Source organism: Silurus meridionalis, chromosome 13, assembly GCF_014805685.1.
Source record: "Silurus meridionalis isolate SWU-2019-XX chromosome 13, ASM1480568v1, whole genome shotgun sequence".
In the NCBI taxonomy this organism is placed as follows: domain Eukaryota; kingdom Metazoa; phylum Chordata; class Actinopteri; order Siluriformes; family Siluridae; genus Silurus; species Silurus meridionalis.
Genome location: NC_060896.1, coordinates 27,546,068 through 27,562,331, shown reverse-complemented (window position 1 = coordinate 27,562,331; position 16,264 = coordinate 27,546,068). Strand labels below are relative to the sequence as shown.

Sequence of the window (16,264 nt, the reverse complement as noted above, 5' to 3'; positions counted from 1 at the left end):
GATCAGTAACCCAGAGCCTTAACCATTGGAACACCACTGCCCTAACATTAGGTGAAGATCATCCTCAGTAATGTTTAGGAGCTTTAAGCTGTCCGTGTGGAGCATTCCTCAGCAGCAGCGAGTAGATTCATGAATTTATGAATGTGAATTTATGAGATCTGGCAGGTCTGTAGAGCAGGAACAGGAATTGTAGATTTCTATTTAAAAAAAAAAAGTGACCTTTTTATTAGCACCACGGTTACTTTCGAAATGTTTTTCTGTACAACTTTTTAACATGTTATTCACAATCCACTCCTTTAACTGTCAAGAGCTCCTTTAGAAAACATCACCGAATCCAAAATCAGTAATAATGTCTATTTGCTCAGTATTTCCACACCATTTTCATAAACACACGGATGCATTTTTCTTCCTTTGAGGACGTAACTCATAAGTCATGAGTCTAGTGAGTGGAAAATTAGCAAAACGGAAAGACAAAATAAAGCACGCTGACAAAATGATCAAGGAAGAGAGGAATCCTTGTGGACAGCTTTTTATGTGTCCTGAATTTCATAGAACAGGCACTTATGCGTGTCATGACTTTTTTAATGAAAGAAAAAAAAGAAAAGAAAACGAGAGGTTTGGACAGGATCTCTGGCTTGGTTTCTGATCCTACCATGGAACAAACTGCATTAATTAACAGCGTGTCTGAAGCAGCGAACTTTCTGGCAGCCCTGCGGAGCTGAGTGAAAACCTTAACGAATGGTTTTAATAGCCAAGCCAAAGCTCTTATTATCTTCTGTTTCCCGTCTGGTCTTCGGGGAGCGCTCAGTGTCACTACTGCTGTGCAGATACCAGCAATTTGTATATGTTTCTTTCGGGACTTGTGTAACAACCAGACTGGGAGAAATTATTACGCATAATTACTAAATAAGAGAGGGGGAAAAAAGGCAGGCACTCTGGGAAGCTCCGTGTCCAGAGGAAAAGTCATTTGAAGTGACCGAGTTGTAATAAGAGGTTGCAGCCTACTGTGAATTGTCTCTGAGGTGAATACGAAAGGGGCTAATGAGTTTATCTTTTTGTGGAAAAATCCGACTGAGGATCGTTTAATTGAACAAAACGGAACAAAATTCCCACTTTTTGAGATGTGATACGATCAAGGGTTTCCTGAGGGAAATTTCTTTGCTTGAGACTGTACGAATAAACAAACAATCTACCAATCATAGTCAATCATTTTAATAAAGCATTAATAGCATGTAATGTATACAAGTAGTCTGAGACTTACGATGGAAATGACCCCATAGTAACTTGGAGATACAGTAAGTTGAGACATGGCCTAGACTACCCAGAGTCTTGAATGGTGATCAGTATGGGGAAGTAAACTGTAATTTGTTAATAATTTAACAAATTACATTACATAATTCAGTAAAACAGAAAAATGTTCACTACTGTAACATGTAAACTTTACAGTATTTATGTATGTGGTAGCAGGTCGTGAACGAGGGCTGATTCGCAAGTTGAGGACGGAGCCAGACATGCTCTGTTTACGATAAAAAGCTCAAATTGCGTACCACATACACTTTGCCTGCTGCACTTTCTTTCGGCTTCTCCCATTAGGGGTCACCACAGCGGACCATCCGCATATTTGATTTGGCACATGTTTTTACGCTGGATGCCCTTCCTAACGCAACCCTCCCCATTTATCCGGGCTTGAGACCAGCACTAAGGCTTGTGCAAACCTAATGGCTGGGGTTGGTTCCCTGACCGGGGATCGAACCCGGGCCGCAGCGGTGAAAGCGCCGCATCCTAACCACTAGACCACCAGGGAACCTTCTGCACGAAAATGTAATTATTTGTAAAAAATTTTCCTATCACTATGTCATCATAAAAATAAAAAATCGTAAGCTGAATCACCGTAACTTGAGGACCATCTGTATATTGGTTTCGTGTATAAATCCAGACTCAATCGGGTCACAGGTTGTGAATCCAATAAGAAAAACAAACATGGAGGACAAAGTGAATGAAATCAGTTAAAACAATGTGAAATCGAAACCGTTTATGTGTCAGCGTGTTGCATTTTAAATGAAATGAAAATCATATTTTCAGTATGTAACAGTCACAACTAGCACAAATTATAAGACAAACCTGCACCATTCAAATAATTATGTAGCTATGCCAAATAACACTAATAATAATAATACTGTTAGAACTTCCACAGTACGACCTACGATAGCTGTCACTTAGCCCTGTGTGAAACGGAAAAGGCAAAGTCTTTAAAAAGGGCAACGGTTTCTTCTGAGAGAGAACGTCTTTACGTCGGCCGCCTCTCGGTGACAGCGCTTCTGTGCAAATGCGCTGAATGATGTATGAGCTGTTTTAGGGTTGAGAGAGTCCCATCGACAGCTGCTCGCTGCCATTCACACCTGAGAGCGTCTGGGTTCTGATGAGAATTAATGTACTCTGACATCCACAGGGACTTCCCTTCCCTTCCTTTCCCTCGCCAACCCCCCATTCCCCTCAGAGAGCTCCTACAACACAACTACGACCAAACAAAAAGAGAAGAAAGCGATTTAGATGGTAGAAAGGTGGAAAATAATCGATTCTTCGATGCGGTTTAATTCCCGATTTGTGCATTGACATTTAGGTATAACCATCTGGAAACAGAAAAAAATACCAAATATGCCAAACGTACATATCTGGAATTAAATTGATTTATTGACGATATTCTGTTACAGGTCAAAATTAGTATAAATGTGTCATTTTTAACCCAAATTTTGTATAGAACGTGTTATAAGAGGCTACGTCTAAAAAAAAAAAAAAAAAAAAAAGCTCTGCATTTACACTATTCACTATATCCACAATATTCAATCATTTCCTCAAAGTTGCTTATCCACACTGAAACGTCTAAAGAACGCTTCCATCCATTTACTGCGCATTAGCAAAACATAAGACGCTTAGAACTGCGTCATTTACCCCCGGCGTTTATTTACTTTGCGGCCCATTGAAATTTATCCACTTTGGAGAGCGTTTTAAAAAAGCCCATCAAACGTAATAGTGTGAACATGGCCTTAGTTAAATCAGGTGGCTTTTATTGTCATTTCAACCGTATACACAAAACTAACTCGAACAAACAAATACAGTAATCCCCCGTTTATCGTTCCATACGCTCCAAAACCGCCCACGATAAACGAAAAACCGCGATAAACAGACACCACCCCAAAAATGCTATTTTATGTATATAGTACTGTACTGTATTAACATTTTACTTATTTTGCAATTAATAATGATTTTTTTATTAATACATTTCATTATTTCATCATAAAACTCGATAAAAACAATTCCCTATAAGTGTTTTGGTCTATTGTGCTCTTCGTGAGAGACCGTGAAAATCAGCCAAACTAATGAGTTATGTGGCAAATGCAATTCAGTGTTATAGAACAATATAAAGTGCAAACAACAGGACACAATGAGACAATAAACACAAAGACATTGCGTGTGTTAAAGAGTTAAATAGCTTGTGGGTACACACTGTTACACAGTCTGTTTATGAGGACCTGGATGCTTCGGTACGGCAGCAGAGTGAAAAGTGTGTGTGAGGGGTGTGTGGTGTAAATGTCCATGATAGAAATAAGAAAGACCCAGATAATCTTTTTTACTCATGAAAAAGGATGTTAAGACGTAATGCTTGGTTAAGCCCAGTCTATACTGTAATGGCTTGTAAAAGTTATAATGTGGATTTCTGTTCAGCTTCACATAAACCAGTATAAAAAAGAGGTACCTCTGAAAGGCCTGAATGAAAATAGGTATGTTTTCCTGATCGATGGAAAACATCTATTAAAAGCAGCAAGTGTGCATCCTGGGAACGATTTTAATTTGGGTCATATGTGTGAAACTCAAAATCTATGTGTCGAACAATTACATTACTATCTATTGTAATAATATAAACACATTTTAAAATTTTTAAGCAGTGATTAGAAATCAATAGTCCATAGAATTTTTGTTCCATTAAAAATCATAGAGGTGGTAGCTCAGTGGTTAAAGCATCAACTTTTTGTATTGAAAGGTCACAAGATCAAATCTCAGCACTGCCATGCTGCCACTGCTGGCCCCTTAAGCAAGGTCTTTAACCCTCCCCTGGGCAGGTGTCATTTAAACTGAATAAGGAAATCTGTCAAATGCTGTGTATGTAAAATCTCTTAATTTCTATTCTATTGATTATCATAAAAATCCTGACAATTGAAAAAAAGATCTAGAAAGTTGCCCCTTAAACAACTGCGGTAGAAAAAAAGGAAAAATTGCTACGCATTCACTATTGATTTCTAATCATGAGGTCACTGGAGATTCTCTGTGATAATTACATTCATCTCATTCATACAAGTGAGCAGCTATGGGATTATGGACCTTGCTCAGATTCCCTGTAGCAGTTCAGTGTGGCTGTGATTTGAAGTCACAACCTTCAGCTCTGAAGTTCAACACCTTGAACATTAAGCTACCAGCTCTCCCCATCTTCAGGGGAATTACATACTGAGAATGAAAACAGGTGTGTACTGAAATCGTTAAAAAAGTAAATAGTCCATTGTGGATTTGGTGTCATGCATTGAGTTTCCTTCTGTCTTTGCAAATTTATAACTTTATCACGAAAAGTCACTGCAACTTTATTCTGTTTAATACACACCTTTTTCACCAAACTCCAGTGTTACATTCTATAGAAACAGAAGTTTGAAGATCCTCTATTGGGACTCGACCCCTGGGTCAGCATCCTGATAAAGGGCACGTAAAGGTTAATATGAACCACTTGGGCCCTGTGAACAGGTGGGGGGTAATTTCAATAACCCTTCTAAGGGCACGCTGCATATGGCTGTATGTACATGTTTATCCCAATTGCTGTGTAAAAGAAAAAATACAAAAAAATTATTGCCATTGCAAACATGTAACTGTAATGACAGCCAACTTACTTCCTGGGGCCAAATGTTTTTTCCATTACCTCCCTTTTCACAACATTCTTCCTTCAATCCATCACCTTCAAAGAAAGTTTTCATGAGGCTGACCATTTCTGTCAGTGGAGGTCACATTGACTTGTAAGGAATTGAGAGTTTAATCCTTAGAAGAGATGAGAAACCACTAGAGATAGGAAGAGGGAAGGTTGCAAGGACTTACGGAGGAAGGAGTTGGCTACAGACCAAGGAGATGGCTTTTGGCAGGATGGTCACCCTGCCTGGGGACAGCCGGGGGCTACAAGTGCCCTGAGATTCCCAGAGGAGCTTTCAAGAGGCAGGATGGTGCTTTAGGCATTCAACCTCCTGCCAGATAAGAACACTGCAGAATACCGTTCAGGCACTCGGTCCTTGTAAACCACAACTGAAAATTCTAGTGAGGGCATGGCTTTGTGTGTGGGTGTGTGTGTGTGTGTGTGTGTGTGTGTGTGTATTGCAGATGTGTGTGTGTGTGACGTCAATATGGTCCAACAACTATCATTAGCACATTCAGATGGGATGCGGTCATGTCATCTAGACCTCATGGGCTAGCGACGATGCCCTCCATGGCAGCCTGTAATAAGCTCTGTGGTCATTTGGTGCGAGTGGCGTTTAGGTTCTGAGGCAGTAAGAACTAACCACTTGCCTGTTTCATTCATCTGATCCTCAATTTGGTGTTTGTTTTGGCTGCTTGCTTTTCCTGGGGAGTTATAAGGCTCGTGTAAAAGATTAGCCGTGCCAAAACCTGACTGCAGCCCTAATACCAGAAAATGACCGTCTTGTGTGTCTTCCGTGTTTTAATTAAGTGTTTTGTTTTTTTTCCTAAAAAATCGTTTGGACATTAGTCTCGATGTGGCACAGTAGCAATGTGAAACGGTTGATGTCAGTGGAGGGAATTGTAAGCGCAAATAAAAGACTAAATGTGGAAAAAGATGTTTAAAATGAGGCAGATACCAATCTTATGGTCAGGTGTCCACGAACTTTTATTCCTATTGTGTATATTCCAGTACATAAGAATCAATGCTTGTACATATACATACAGTATGTCTATTCCAATATATATTTGATAAAAAATATAGTGACTTTACTTTTAAAATGAAAATAAACTATAAATAAGGGATGAAAATTAAACAATACGATTAATATTACAGAAATGCTTTTTAATTCATAGTCTTTCCAAAACTTAAATTCAAATTAAAGCATAACATTGTCTATTTTCTGTCTCTCATATTAATATTTTCATTTCATTGGTGGTTGATACGCATCAGTCCATCAGGGTTAAACAAAACATAGGAAGGGAGGGAGAAGCCCAAAGCATGGCTCACCAAAATATGGAATATTTAGAAACAACTCTCTCTTTCATCTGCCATTAAAAATTCTCACAATTTTTTCTGTCCAAACACTTCCTTCAAAGTCCCTGTTGGACCTGTATGTACATTAGAAAGTCACTTATCCTGCCATCCAGTGGGCAAACATTGTTCACAGCTGAGCAAACACAGCCAGCTAGAACAAGACGTACAATACAGACACTCTATTTTCCTACTTTAAAGTGGGCAAATCCCTCGCTGAATAACCCCCCCACACACACACACACACACACACACACACACACACACACACACACACACTCGCATACACATACATTCAATCTGTCCTCCCATTCATTTCTTTCTTTTACTCTATCAATATTTCAAACATGCTCAATTTAGTGATGAAAACCAGAGCGCCTGAACCCACCAAAGATGAATGTCAACATGTAGGTGATGAGGATGATGATGATGATGATGATGATGATGATGATGATGATGATGATGATGATGATGATGAAAAATTCAATATGGCCGAAAAATTAAAGCTGCTGTCGAATTGACATGTACCCAAAAATGAAGAAATTATTTGTATAACAGATAAGGAGTTATAAATGGATGCGAATGCAGATATGAAAAGTGCACTGTTCAGGGTTATTATTCATTTTTTTTTTTTTTTTTTTTTTACAGAAAGGTTTAGTTGGTTGGATTTAGAGCTGTGAACTGGAACTGGAAGGGCATAACATTACAAGAAGAAGGGAAGTGGTAGCAGAGGTTTATCTTATTTGAAAATCATTAAAATCATACTTGAATAAAAGTAAAACACACTTTACTGCTGATCCTCATTACAAAATCTCCAATTCCAATATGAGTAAAAGTCTTCGAGTGTCTGATTTTAACATGGCAGAATAAAACAAAGATCAAACAAGTCGATCAAAAACGAAGACAAAGTAGTAAATAATTTTTTCAAAAAGGGATCTACAATTAATAAATAAAATTACAAGGTTAAAGTAAATCATTTTAGATCAAATAAAACCAAATATTCAGAGCTGACTGACTGAAGCAAAACAGCAATTGTTAATAGTAAATGTTAAAATAAAGTGGAGTAAAAAGTTCATATATTAAGACATGAATGTAGTTAAGTGGACAGTAAAAGTTGCTCAGTAAAACTAGAAAGTAAAGAAAAAATTACTTGTAATGTTGTGAGTTGAAATGTCACTGTTGGGCCCCAGAACAAGACGTATGTAAGATGTAAGAAAGAGCTTTTTACTTTTACATGGTGTAATTAAACTCTATGCCTTTTTAGTGTTTATTTTTCAGTCTTAATTACTGCCTGGTCAGAGTAATAAGGGTTTAAATTATGCTGCTAGTTTGTATAGATTTAGTTGGAAATAAGTGAATTCTGTATAAAATATAGCAACTAGAAAACACCTGTAGTAGAGGGTAATTACAAACTGGAATAATACATCTAAAGTTGAAGAAATTCACCACCTTGTTGGCTCTCATGTGTTTCCTGGAGTTTCCATGCAAATGTTTGGAGCTTGAAGTTTTATCGTTGTGTCTTTAATGTAAACCCAAACATGTTCCAGCATTTGTTCCACAAAGCCAACTCCTCCAGATCTGCTTTACATGGTGTAGAAGTGTGTGGAAGATCTCCTGCTATAAACCCTATTAAACACCTTTGGGTCCTTGAATGTAAACGCTGACTGCACCCCAGGAACCTCCTCAAATTCTCATCTACATCACTACCTGACTTTACTAACACCCTTGTGGCTGAAAGAACCTCCACAAGCACACTCCAAAATCTAGTGGAACATCTTCCCAGAAGAGTGGAGGTTATTATAAGTGCAAATGAGGCAAAATGTAGAACTGGATACTTAAATGTTCTTAAATGTATATCTATACTGTGTGTGTGTGTGTGTGTGTGTGTGTGTGTGTGTGTGTGTGTGTGTGTGTATATGCCTGCATTTAATTGCTTCAGTGATTCAGTGAAGCAGCAAATCTCTGGGTACTATTTTGAAATAATCATTTGGCAAGCTCGGGTCAAATCTGCTTTGACCTTGGAGGGTTACAATGGTAATTATGAGCGTGGCCCCTTCGCCCTCTATATCATTAAACTGCACTCTATGCATGCATGCCTTTCCTTACTGGGACCCCGAATGTAAAAGTAATCAGCACGTCAGTATGACAAGTGCGTTATGAGTTTAGTGATGGATTTCCACCACTGCCTTGCTTTTTATTGAGATTATTTTCAAGAAAGGAAAACGGATGTAAAAAAAAAACTGTCGCTGCATGGGGCACTTATTCGTTACGTGAACCGCAGCAACCAGAGACTCAGGGCATGTTATTTTGCATTCCCCCTTTCGGATATGAAAATGAGGACATGGCTACAGTAGTATTGAAGCAACTCGGCTCCTGATCTAATTAAAATGTAGAAAGTGGACAAAAGCAGATTACACAGAGGTGCTGTCGTGGCGTATAAACAAGTCGTTAATGGTCATGAGACCTACGAGTTATACAAATAGGTGGAAGTCAACTCATTTAAGTGTGCTTCATTAAAGGATGGATACATAACATAACATAACTGATGAATTCAGCATTCTGATTGGTCAGGAAGTGTTGATTTATTTCGTATAGCAGTAGTATGAAAGGAGTCTCCAATGGCAGTGTTTGTAATTCCGTCATCATACATGGAAATTTACGCTTTGTGATTTTGTGGGTCACAGGATAAACTATAAAATATAACTTTTTCATTTACAAAATACCTTCATAATTACTGAATCTACTGGCACTGGGGGCAATTTGGTTGATTATATAGAGAAAAAAAAATTACACTTTTTTTAAGAATAAGAAATTAGTGCGTCTGTTAATGACTAGTTATGGACGTTTGTGCTTTTACAAACTATTTACAAGCCGTTTATTGGTTATTCTCTTATATTTTTTTAGCACACCCTTGTTTTCTGTCATAACAATGACCTTATTAGCTAGGAATAAAATATACTAGTAGCCTGTATAGTGCAAAATACACACTTTATAATTTTCCAGTTCAGTGTGAATGTGAAGATTATAAGTAAGAAATAAATATAAAACATGTTTCCCGTTCTGTGTGCATGGTTGTTAAAATTGTACTTAAACTTTGAATTTATGTTAAAAATTGCTACATTTAAAAACAATATGTAAATTGTTTGCAAATTGACTTTGATTATTCAAGATGTCTGTTTCCTATAAAACAATAAAGACTGAGTTCTTCAGTGCGGTATTTATTTAATGCCTTTTTTTTTTTGCATTTACAGCATATGGTTATTATTCGAAAAAAAAAAAATTTTACTTTAGAACAGGGAACATGTTTTTATTTCATACTTATAAGCTACATATTTACACTGAACTGGAAACTTATAAAGTGTGTATTTATAAAGTGTGTATTTTGCCCTATACAAGCTACTAATACCTTTTATCCCTTGCGTTTAAGGTCATCGTAATGACAGAAACAAGTGTAAAGGGGACATAAGACAAAAATAAGAGATTAACCAATAAAGGCGTTGTAATAAGTTAGTAATAGCACACACATCCAGAACTAGTCATTAACACACGCAGTTATTAATCATCAATTACTGGCTAATTTCTGATCCCTAAAATAAAGTTTGTAGTAAATTATGATTAGATTTGATCACATAGTTAATTTTGTTTTGTTTTACTTTATTAACACAATAGTTTATTTCCTGAAATGATTCATTACAAAACTCTTGCAAATATAAAAAAATATATATTCAGACATATTTTATAAAATAAAACATTTAATAACATTGTAAATCAAAGCTTTTATACAAATTATTCTAAAATCTATTTACTGCTTTCATTTTATTGAGTATTTTTTTTTTTTGGCTCCCAATTTCTAGAAGTCTTTAAAAGACACCTGAGTGATTGCATTACGGGTCACACAATTCCTATTTTGTTCATAAAAAAAATGTATTAAAAAAAAAAGGATGCAAGAATGAGCGTAAGCTGAAGGGCAAGATTCGACCCTATCGCCCTCACATGCTTAAAAGTCATCCACATTTTTCATTAGATCTATTTGGAAAATTGTCCGACTCGTGACTCGTCCTATCCGGTTTCTTCCTCCTTTGGGAATGTGGTCGGTTAATTCCCCATTGGCTCCGAGACGCAGGAGGCTAATAATGTGGTGCGGATTTGGTCTGAGCTTTAGGGTGTTTCTCAGCTTTGTGGTGTTTTTCTGGCGTCCTTGCATTGTTCAGAAATAGACGGATGGCATTTCTGCACCTCATCAAGCTAATCGAATTTTCTCCATCGACTTACAAGTTATTAGTTTTCCAAAAAAGTTCATATTTGGTAAAAAATCCACTGAATGAGATCTTCTTAGTAGATTATATTGAGTAACAGAAGTCTTCAAGGTCTGGTCTTGCACACATACCACAGCTGTAAAGTACGTGCTAGTCACACACAGACATTTCTGGATGTATGCTGGAAAATGTGCTGGACCACAGTCATTCCAACACTCTAGGACCACCATAATAGCCCAAGCCACAATGCTCCTTTCAAATGATTTACTCCTGGGGCCAAGAACGGGCTCCACTCTGGAAAATTACCACTCCAAATAAGTGCTACACAATGGCCGCCAGCAGCCTGAGATCCTGTCTTTATAAATGCCGATGCATCTAGAGTCTGAGCATGCTCTATTCCCTGTTATTTTGCATCTTTTGCTCGTTCTTTTAGCATATATATATATATATATATTTATTTATTTATTTTATTTACTATAAAGCGGTAAGGGAGGCACGGTGCAGTTCAATGCGAGTTCAAACTGAGCTCCGAGGATACACCAGGTACTTATTTAGAGCCCATTTTCACCAATGTGCAACCTGAGATGTGACTAAGGAGCTTCCTCACGCTTTACTACCCAATTACAGTGATTTACACACAGCATCGTTTTGGATCATATTATATGCTGCACACAAACAGGCAGCAAACGGTTCTACACGAGCAGGATCTAAATATTTAACACTGATCCATCACTAAAGTTTCTTCAGTGAAACGAAAGCGCTGAACAGTAAGGCACGATCCTTTTTTCAATCCCCGAAGGAGACATACAGAATTTGGGAATGAGCTCAATTCATATTATAAAGGATCTATTGTTAGGTTGTTTTCTTTCAGGTGTCACCTTATGGATTTGAGCAGAAGAAACCAGTCCTTCTCATTTCCCAGTGAGGAACCGTGTTCCGAAGTATTGTTAGATGTTAGATTGGTAAGGGAAAAAAGATGTTTTTTTGTATAATGAGATGTTTCGGTCTGGTTTCAGGTTTTTTGGTTACTATTGAAATAGAACAAGAAGATTTCTAAACACACTATACAGAAAAAATGGCTTATTTATTAGATATTTAGATTATTTAGATTATTTCTTTAATCACACAAAGTGTAATAATAACAATCACACAATGGACAGTTTCAGTTCTGGTTGTTTCATCATCATATCATTTTGGATTCATTTCATTTGATTTTTACTTCTTTTTTTTGTACAACTGCACTTGTGTCTGCCTCCATAAACATATCACGTTTCAAAATTCTACATTAATGGCTATTAGATTATTATGACCAACAAAATATTTATACATTTAATAAATTATAATTATAATGATTGCTTTATATGGAAGTATATTCCCAGTGAACCTGGGACGCTGGGATTCACTGCTGAACCCTCTGGAGGCGTCGTGAGCCTATCAGCGAAACACCCAGGAAGGAGGGCGCCCACTTGACAACCCAAAGGTTGCCATCACTCAGTTGACCATCCCATTGAGTCTCAACGGTGCCTCAGTGTACTGAGTTACGAGAAAAGAGCAACCTCAGGAGAAGGAAGGACTAAGGAGTAGTTTGGCAGAGGGTGCCATCACTCAATTGACCATCCCACAGAGTCTCATCTGTGCCTCAAGTATGCATTAAGGGATATCAACATCAAGTCCAGATCCCAGCAATACTCAAAAAGGAATTGTAAATTGTATTTGCAATTGCGTTTTTCTGTATGTGGACTCATAAATTGTGGATAATTCATTAATTGCAAATGTCGCATGACCGTTTGCGTTTTTGGTTTCGTGAACACGAAGTGACTGACAAATTTCAAATGAAAAAGCAAAGTCTATTTGTAAGTGTATTTCCAAAATCTAACGAGTTTTGAGTTTTATTATTTTTTTAATAAATAAAATAAATTTTCTTCTTCTTCTTCTTCTTCTTTAATAAAATAAATTATAATTATGATAAATATTTTCAATTATTAAATAAATAACTAAATTTTTATAAATTAATTAAATTAATTAATTTCCATTATTAAAGACACCAAAATGATGTAACATCTAGAAAAAAAAATCCTTTAATGATAAGTTCTTTATAAAAAAAAAAAAAAGCCAAAAAAATTCTGCATAACATTTGTATCTCAGAGAGTCAAAACCCAAACACCAGTGAATGATTACCATAATTGAACACCGCAGCCTGAGACAGTGAAGGAGGCTCGAGGTGATAAGAGAAAGAAAAAGGGAAATGAATTAATCAAAATGGCAAACGCTGAGGGCCAGGCGCTGACCCCTTCTTCCTCTCATTACTCCTCCATTACCGCCGCTCTCCCACACCGTCCCATCTTCAGCTCCCTAATTAAAGATCACACCTTTAGCACAGGCCTCAGAGAGACGGGAGAAGAACCTCTCATTAGATTTATTATGATGAGATTGATATCTCCATCCATCATGCTAATAACAGCTAATCTGAAAACATTCTTCACAAGATGGCAATGATTAGGCCGTGAGTTAGCGCGGATTCCTCGGGTTCGTGGCGTAACCTGTTCGGAGACGTGATTAAGAGTCGTCTGAGGAGTTGAGTTGCGTCTCAGGGCACGGAGGGGAACCTACGTTTACGCTTTCGCTCACAGAAATGATAGATGTGTTTATAGCATAAATATTACCGTGTAATGATTTTAGCTAAAAACAAAGCCGGAAAAAAAGCCATGAAAAGCCATGAAAGTGTGCTAACCATAAGCTAAGTAGATACTTATGAGCTTTAGATTTTTCTTTTTGCAATCAGGTCTAGTCAAATATCCACTCAGGATGTAGCCATGTAGCCTATGAACCCTTTCTGAGCACTCTATGAGGAAGTGTTAGCTCACTGGTCAAGCCTCCGGGTTACGGATCAGAAGGTCAGAGGTTCAAGCTTTAACACTGCCAAGCTGCCACTGTTGGGTCTTTGTGTAAGGCTCTTAACCTTTTCTGCTCCAGAGGCGCCGTATTATTACTGACCCCAGTTTCCTTACAAGCTGGGATATGCCAAGAAAGGAATCGACTGTGCTGCAATGTACATTTAAAAATAAAAAATCTCTTTCTTTCCTTCTCTGTTTAAAGCCTAACAGTACATACAGGACGATGTGGTTTACAAGAAAGTACTTTATTTATCTTTCAAAATAGTCCCCTCGCACAGCAATACAGCTCCCCAGTGTTCCTGCAACTTCTGGAACATGTCCTGGAAGTCTTCTTTTTGATGTGTGTCAGGCACCTTCTGGGATTCGCACTGGATCTCCGCAATGCCGTCATAACGGCAACCTTCATGCTGGATCTTTTTCTTCATGCCATGCTGCTGCTGGACTCTTGGGCCCTTGAGCAGGCCCCTAACTCTCAAAAGCTCAATTGTGTAAATGAGATAATAGTAATTCGCTTTTGGCCAAATTCTGTAAATGTGCATGCAACATTTCGGCAAATAAACATTTATGTCATTTTGGCAAACCCTTATCCAGAGCAATTTACAGTTATCTCAATTATACAACTAAACAGTTGAGAATAAAGGGCCAGGATCAGGGGCCCAGCAGTGGCAGCTAGGTGGTGCTGGTATTTGAACTCATGACCTTCTGATTAGAACGAAAGAAAGGTGCTTTATAGTTGTCACATGTACTTTATAACACAATTATTTTCTATTAGCTTTGCTAAAGGGACCCAAGCGTGGCAGCATGGCGATACCAGGGCTTGAACCCCTGGCCTTCCGACCAGTACCCAGACCCTGAATCACTAAGGTACCACCTCAAAAAGTCCAATGTCTTACCCACTGAGCTACCACTTACCTAGATATGGCCTAAATACACAACAGTAACCTAAACAGAAAGAGTCACCTAGTTATTATATTTTGTACCTTCCCCTCTGACAGTTTCTGTCAGGTTTCGTTTCCCAAAAAAACTAAATGGTAGTTTCTTTTTTCATGGTACTTCAACATTTATAACTTACTATAACATTAACGTTTTGAGCAGAGTCAACTATGAATAATAGACAGTGAAGCTTAAGGTGTATGTAGCCCACTTTTATCAGGAACTGTAACATTTAAATCTAGGTAGTGCATTTCAGCTGTGAGCCCCAAAATCTGTGGCGAAGGCTAACAGGTTAAACTAAAGTGACCCTGACCAGGCAGCTACTAAAGATGAATAAATGATTGCTCTACATGCTTTGCTGCTCCATGACCTTTTTTTGCTCCATGAGTGTAATATTCTGCAATCAAAGTAAAATCTTCAATTTATGTTTATTATGTCCTAAAAAGATGAATCAATATTTATATATGATCTATATTATTATTATATTATATAATTCAAACCCATCTTTTGTTCAATCCAAATAACATGCTACAACTTGTTTATATCCCTACTGTAAATCAAGCAACATAGAAATGATGGCTGTTTTTTCTGCTCTAGTTTGTGCTCTAGAACTTTTTTAGAATCTACTAGAATTGTGCATAAATAAATCCAAATAACCCGAGACGATAGTGACCAGACCAGACGATAGTGACAGTTTGAGCACTTCAAGAAAAGTGATTTTGAAACATCACTCAGTCAGATCCAGTCCTCTCAGGACACAGACCTGAATAAGTGAATAGAGTCTTGGGTCTCTAATAGCACACCACAAAACAACACATTTTCCTCATTAACTTCTAGGTATAAGTGCGTCAAAGCATGAAATTGCCACATTGGCTACATCTCGAAACAAGCTAATTTGCAAACGAATGATCCGTGCAGCAGAGGGAAAAATGCTGATTAGGAGCTAATGGGAAGATTATAGGGCTTTTTCTTTCAAGCGTACCATTGTGAAATGAAAGTATGTTGTCAAATAGAGCTGCTGTAAATCAATGTATTTTTACATTTTTTATTTTTTTGGTTTATACTGAATGAAAACTAGAAGAACTGTATGAAAAATATAATTTGAAAATTGAAATTTTGGTGTTTATACATTTACGTTTACACCTTTTGGCAGACGGCCATATACAGGGCAACTTGCAAATATTTCATTTATACAGCTGGGCAGTGGGGCCTTGCTCAGGGGCCCAACAGTAGTGGTGTTGGTATACAAACTCATGACCTTTGTCAGACATCCAATATCTTAACCACACTGGTATATTTATGATATATATATAAAATCACAAATTAATCACACATTCGTATCTGTTCTAAATGCACCTTAAATTAATACTTTTTAAGTTTTTAATACTGTAATCAAATAATTTGCAATTAAATATTGATGCTTTTTGTTAGGTTCATTATTAGTAAAACTCAACATAGAGCATGAAGACAAAATATTCTTCAAAATGTTTTAAAGTAATTATAAGGTTTTAATGACATAAATCATCAGAACACTAAATGGAACTTTCGCTATTTTTCCACACGGACGGTTTTAATTGCCGGATTTTGGTGCTGATTTTGGAATTGGTGCATCAGTAAAACAAATGTTTAGTATTTAAAAAAATTTAAAAAAGAATTTTGGTGGAGTTTTATTTTATGGTGGAGGTTATATTTTATGGAGTTATACGAATATATATTTATTTATATTTATTAATGAAACAGAAATACGTGCTGTATTAATCTTATTAATCATTATTTTGCGTTGATTTGTTATTGAGACATTTATTTTGACAGCTATTAATTATTTTAGTAGTCAAGTACAGTGGAACCTCGGGTTACGAGCGCCCCTGGATACGTAAAATTCA

The 16,264-nt window shown here is 37.1% G+C and overlaps 1 non-coding gene across 1 annotated transcript; it reads right to left on the bottom strand.

Moving 5' to 3' along the window:
* Window positions 1-1,732: 1,732 nt before the first annotated feature.
* Window positions 1,733-1,804, bottom strand: trnae-uuc. The gene has a single exon. It is a non-coding gene; the product is annotated as a tRNA-Glu (tRNA).
* Window positions 1,805-16,264: the final 14,460 nt, after the last annotated feature.